Source organism: Triticum aestivum, chromosome 1B (genome assembly GCF_018294505.1).
Source record: "Triticum aestivum cultivar Chinese Spring chromosome 1B, IWGSC CS RefSeq v2.1, whole genome shotgun sequence".
NCBI lineage: Eukaryota > Viridiplantae > Streptophyta > Magnoliopsida > Poales > Poaceae > Triticum > Triticum aestivum.
Window position 1 is genome coordinate 141,371,494 of NC_057795.1, and position 6,264 is coordinate 141,377,757.

The 6,264-nt window shown below is 42.8% G+C and overlaps 2 non-coding genes across 2 annotated transcripts; both read left to right on the forward strand.

Moving 5' to 3' along the window:
• The first annotated feature begins 3,010 nt into the window (after window positions 1-3,010).
• On the forward strand, window positions 3,011-3,097 carry TRNAS-GGA (transfer RNA serine (anticodon GGA)). Its single transcript has one exon. It is a non-coding gene; the product is annotated as a tRNA-Ser (tRNA).
• Window positions 3,098-4,546: 1,449 nt separating this feature from the next.
• TRNAF-GAA (transfer RNA phenylalanine (anticodon GAA)) lies at window positions 4,547-4,619 on the forward strand. Its single transcript has one exon. It is a non-coding gene; the product is annotated as a tRNA-Phe (tRNA).
• The last annotated feature ends 1,645 nt before the right edge of the window (window positions 4,620-6,264 follow it).

The window sequence follows — 6,264 nt, forward strand, 5'->3', positions numbered from 1 at the left end:
CTAAGTCATATGTGTACGGTTATTTTGCTTTTCTAGTATACGCAGGGTTATTTTGTACTGTCTGGTATAAGTATATACCTTGGGATCCATATATAAAACGTGCTGATTTAGCTCCACCATCACTAGATGTATTTAACACCTATCATGCCGATGTCGTGGGTTATAAGAAGGTCACATACCTGATTACTAAGGACATTGTCCAAACAAACTATGGTAGACACCTTTAAACAGCCATCGTTTAACGAAGTAGTAAATTCGAATGACTACAACCTTGATCAATCTATGGAAGCACTGGTATCATGGTTTCTATGTTGTTAGTAACAAAAGCACTTCTTCCACATTAAACAGTACTGCATAGATACAAGTTTAGCACAATGAATTTCTGAGTTATTTCACACAAGGAATTTACAAGCTAATGAAAATCAATAGATTTATAGGATATCTATCTAAATACGGCTCCTATCGTTTAAGGTTAGTAAATACATACTAGGAAATGCTCTTCAGGGATACCAGAACTGGAAGATCCTATCAAGGGGAAACAAGACCTTAATAAGCGCCATCCCGAGACTTGGACTTGAGGGATGGTAAGATCAATAGGAGAAGGAGATATGATACAATTACTATGATCAGGATACCTTATATGAGCCATACTTATCTAGGGAATCAATCGCGTGAGGGTGTTGTTGATAGAGGGAGCTCTGGCCAGGAGAGGCTAGAGCGAGTGATAGCAACGGAAAGGTAAGATCAAGAAGGAAACACGGCTTAAGAGGACCCTAATGCACCAATACTTTAGGCATTCCAACTTCCAATACATACTTATCATGGAATGAAATCCAAGAGGAGCAAGCATATCACTGAGAATAGCTAGCTGAAATCAAGGATGCTATCACAATATTCAATGGAATCGTTACATCGGAATAAGATAGACCCGCTTTGATGCTGTATTCAGTATGTCATCTAGGAGCCAGAACTCACTATGCCATAGTCATACAATCAACCTGTGTATTAACATCAATATCTAGACAGGCAGGATGGATTAATTATATTGATGGCCAAGATAAGGTGCTCAAAGGGGAAGCACTCTTCATCAAGTAATGACCCCTGGGGGCGGGTACTGTGAAAAGAAAGCAACGCATAAGCTCTTGTTCCTGATACGGTTCGAAAGTAGTGCAAAGAAAAGCGGTACTTCGGTCGGAAAGAAAGCTGCTGGAGGGTTAGTGCTAAAATCTTCTTGTTCGGATGGTTGAGAGAAGGAGGTGTGTCCTGTGGCAGATACACCGATTGATAGAGACGCCTCAAGGCCACCGGAGGGAGAAATAGTGATAGCAACGCTTACAAGGAATGCTAGGATAAGTTGGGAAGAAGGCAAAGATACTGGCGACTAGATCCTTGTGGCAGATTGGAAGATACCAATATCTCTATTTCAATTTGTTGATTGATGGTTTAAGGAAATGACAGTGGTCCAAATCTTGCACATTTACTGTTACTTCTATGTATAAGTTCCTTACTCAGGTGTGGCCCAGCTTTCATATCTTATTGGGATAGCTACATTGCCCTGGCCGGGTATTGCGAAGGAAGGAAACACCTTGTCCGAGTCAGGCGATGCTAAAGGATGGATTAAAAAACTCATGGATGCTATCTCTGTTATTGCTGCTTAATGCCCTATTTATACCAATCTAGCTTATAGCTGGGATTTCTAGAAAGATAAGCTGATGCAGCCCTCAGGGATGGAGTGCCTAAACTAACCTTCCTGAACAGAAGTAGCAGAGGTAGAAGGTATGTAAATCGTACCATCAAGGGGAAATGCACTATTGTGATGCTTGGGCCAGGTTAGTTGATCAAGGGAATATTCCTATCGGAAGAACAATCAGAAAATAAGGAGATAGTCAGTTGGCACTTCCCAATTAGAAAATAAGGAGATAGTCAATTGGAACTTAAACTAATGGTTTTGCCTTTCCACTTCCCAATTGACTCTCATAAAAGGCTAGGCTACCTCTTCACATCGCACCTGATCCCGAATCATGTGCTCCGTTCAGGGGATCAATAGTGGCTATTAAGCTTTTCCCTTTCTATATATTCTTGAGAATAAGTAAATACCATCCTTTTTCCTATCAGCATCTCTCTATCTAACAGTAAATATTGCTTTCAATCGATCATGGCGCTAGGTTATTAAAGTATGGATATGCCATATAATAAGGGAAAAGGCCTCAAGTTTTTTTAGCGCAAAAGAAAAGCCGATTCTAAATTTTCTATTTATGAGAGTCCTATTACGGATCCTCTGACCTTTAGCTTGAATGGTCGTGTTTTTATATAATTAGGTCTTTCTTCTGAGCTCTTCTATTACGGTACGGAAAAATCAAACCTATCACTCTCAAAGAATGGGTAAAAAGAATTCAAGCTAGGGGAGCCTACACTCTCTAACTACCTTTACTACGCCCCCATTGATTGGAAACCCTCGGGGAAAATGATCCCATAAACAAAGGAATTATACAGTACGAAATAGCAAAAAAACAGACTAATTCTATTCTAAAAAATCGATAATAGATATTTTGTTCTGCTTAAATTGTCCCGACAAGGAGAGATATTCAATATTTGAATCAGATTGGATTTTGTAGTATACCAATGTGAGCCAAACTATTACTATTTCATCTAACTTGAATAACCAAGGACTGAATTTGACTATGGATTCTGATAACTCGAGAAGTTTTTATTTGGTTATGATCCAAAAAGAAAAAATAAAGGTTTAACAAGCCATGAGAAAATAGAGTAAAGTAACCATACGTTCTGTTTGCATAACGTGTATACGCCACGCCATACAATCGAAATAGAAACATGGGACGATTCCAGAATTTTGAATAGATCCGTGGGGATGAGAGAAGTTGTTGTTGAGAAATATGAAATTGGAAAGGAAGTCAAACTCCCTATGGAACCTGTGATCGGTTGTACCTGTACTTTAGTGATACGAAAACTCGCTATTCACTCAGTTTCTGGTCAATAATAAGATTATGTAGGAGAGATGGCCGAGTGGTTCAAGGCATAGCATTGGAACTGCTATGTAGGCTTTTGTTTACCAAGGGTTCGAATCCCTCTCTTTCCGTTTTTGTTAATTCACCAATGTTACCGACCACAATGAAATTTCTAGTAAGAGGAAAATTCGTCGACTTTCTAAATCGTGAGGGTCAAGTCCCTCTATCCCCAATAAAAAGCCCATTTTACTTCCTAACTATTGTACCAACCTCTATTTTTCATTAATGGTTCAAACAAGATTCACTATCTTTCTTATTCTACTCTTTCACAAATGGATCTGAACTGACTTCTTTGGATCTTATCCCATTCATACAAATGAACATATTATAGTATAGGCAAGTAATCCCTATTATTAAGTAAGTCTATCGGGGAAGCTGATCCACCAACACCTATGGGGACAGGGCCCCTTTCGGTTCGGAGGGGGGCGGAGGCCGCACAAAGAGCGGATCGAGGCAGTACACGCGAGCAGTTTTACCCAGCTCGGGCCGCACGGATGCGTAAAACCCTACTGCTGCTTGTTAGATTGTATTGAATCCTTGCTCAGGAGCGATGGACGCTGCCAGACCGAGCGTGGGAGTGTTTCTGGTGTTTCGAATGAGCCGAACCACCAACTAACCGAACCCCTTCTACGTTGCGCTTGGGCCTCCTTTTATACTTTCAAGGGGTCACCGACAGGTGGCAACGTAGACTAGAAGGGTAAAAATGGAAAAGGATGCGGTAGGTGCAGCTACCGCTACTGTGGATACAGTGCACCCTACCTAACTCTGACGGCAGGGGACAAGGTCATTGAATGCTCGTCTGAGTTGCCTAAACAGTGCAAAAAGTGACCGTTGGGAGCGCCACCATTCGCCACGATGGCCTCCTCTTCATCTCCGCTTGCCACCGCGCACCCCTAGCTACGCGGCCTCCTGCCACATGTGCTTGGGAGAGTCCTAGAGCGACACGTTGGTAGGTGTGCTGGAGCGCGGGCATGAAGTGGAGGTTTCCCACGGCAAGCTCCTTGCCGCGGTCGTCGTCTTGTCGTGTTTGGGAGCTTGTTGCTCACCGGGCCTTGCCGGGACGCAGGGCGCGTCGCGGCCAGCTTTCTTGGTATGCCTTGAGTGGCCTTCCCGGCAAGCTCCTCTTGCCGGGGTCTTGTCTCTTCCCGGCAAGATCCTCTTGCCGGGGCCTGGGTTGGCCTTCCCGGCAAGCTCCTCTTGCCGGGGCCTTGGTTGGCCTTCCCGGCAAGCTCCTCTTGCCGGGGCCTTGGTTTGAGTACTTTGTTCTTGAATGGTCTTCAAGGGAACCACGGAGGGTCTTGGCGGTCACCCGGCAAGCCTTGCCGCGGGATGCTGCGACCGCCCGTGCACAAGTTCGGGGTACTAGGGTACCCCTACTCTAGTACACCGACAAAGTCATTCACAATCCATATCATTATCCTGATATTTACTAAGTCCAATTTGAGAATACTTTTTTTCTTTTTGAGTCCCTTTAATTGACATAGATACAAGTACTCTACTAGGATGATGCACAATAAATAGTCAGGATAGCTCAGTTGGTAGAGCAGAGGATTGAAAATCCTTGTGTCACCAGTTCAAATCTGGTTCCTGGCACAGAAAAAACGATCTGCCGAATTCCAGTAAAGCCTATCTTGCTTTTAGCCTTCATGGTGAATGGCCCACCCTTTCTTTGAACCTTGTCAATGATCAAACGAACTTACAGATATGAACTGAGTGCCATTTGATGAGTAAGATCGAACAAGGGAGAGGGATATGGAAAGGATGAAGTAATGAAAGAGGAAGTCATACCGGTTAATGCTACAAGTGCCTACCATATTTCTTGAAATAATATTCATCATAAAGATTCACAACACTATTGGCTGCCTCGCCAGGAGTTTGGAACTGGTGCTTCGCGTTGGTTATGACTTGAATTATGCGGTTTAGCTCCACTAAATCAACCTGTGGCGCTGAGTGTAACTTCACGTTTTCGACAAAACCATCGAAAATCCGTTGCTGGGGTGCCTTTCTCCCAAATTGGGATATAAAGGCGACAAATCTCTTCTCAAGTATATCAGGGGTTATAGTTTCCGTCCCGGAAGTCGAGGCATCTGCATTTTGTGCAGGGTCGTTACCGGGCGAGCATTCCGCAGTGGTAATGCTAGACTGCAGCACAGCGATCAAAATAAAGCCAGTCAAAATGTGCCCAGCCCAGACTGGGCAACATGGCCATAAAGCGCGAACCAACATCCATGATACGAAAACCAAAATAAGAATGAGGAAGAAAAAGATATCGTGATAGGCATTCAAGCCGAGCACAAACTTACCAAACACTTTAGAGCAAAACACTTCCAAACGACACATTATCCGCAACATGGAATGAAAGAGAAATTCAAATTATGTAAGGTTTTGAAAAAAGTCCTGCGTAGAGTCCACGGGGAGCCTTTTTCGATTTGATCTCTAGTAAAACTAAGACCGGAGCTTGAAGCCGCGACTCTTTTTCCTGAAGAAGCCTAACTTCAGCATTTTTATACGATTTTCTGACTATCATTTGCCTTTAATTAAAATATGATAATCTTCGATTGGTAGAAGTGAGTCCGGATCTCCCTCTTTTCCACTAAGCCATTTCATTTCTATATGAAAATAAGAGATGCTTCTAGGGACAATCAAGATCACTAGGAAAGAGCTGAGTTAAAGTGGCACTCACTTGATTAAAGGGTTTTGTGTGTATTGACTGATCTAAGTGCAGAACCATTCAAGAAACGTAATTGAAAGAAAGAGCGCTATTCTTCTTTAGTTAGGTACTGCCATCAATGAGTGTGCTAACAAAGACCCCGGTGGAATATTTGGCCTGCTTACTAACTTATAGGCTTCAGAGGGGACCCTTTCTCGCCCAGCCCTACCTACAGGGAGTGTAGGATTTCGTTCGCAACTCTTTTTCCTAGAAATCTCAATCCAGCGAGTCACTACTCTTTTTCTCAAACAAGAAGCTGACAAAGAGATCCATCCATTTGATTTTCCCAAGAGACTGGTTTGATTCCACCAGAGTCTCTCTTAGCGCATAAGTAGAAATTCATTCTGATTAGCATGAAAACCATTTTGCAAGATATCAAGAAATTCTTTAAATAAGCATCATTCATTAGCGCGTAAGAGCATTCATTCTATCAACGATATTTCTCGAACTGGCGCACTTCCCTGTAGAGAGGAAAGTAGGAGATTTCTCGTAAGGATTATCCGTGATTTTCCCATTATGTGAGCGTGC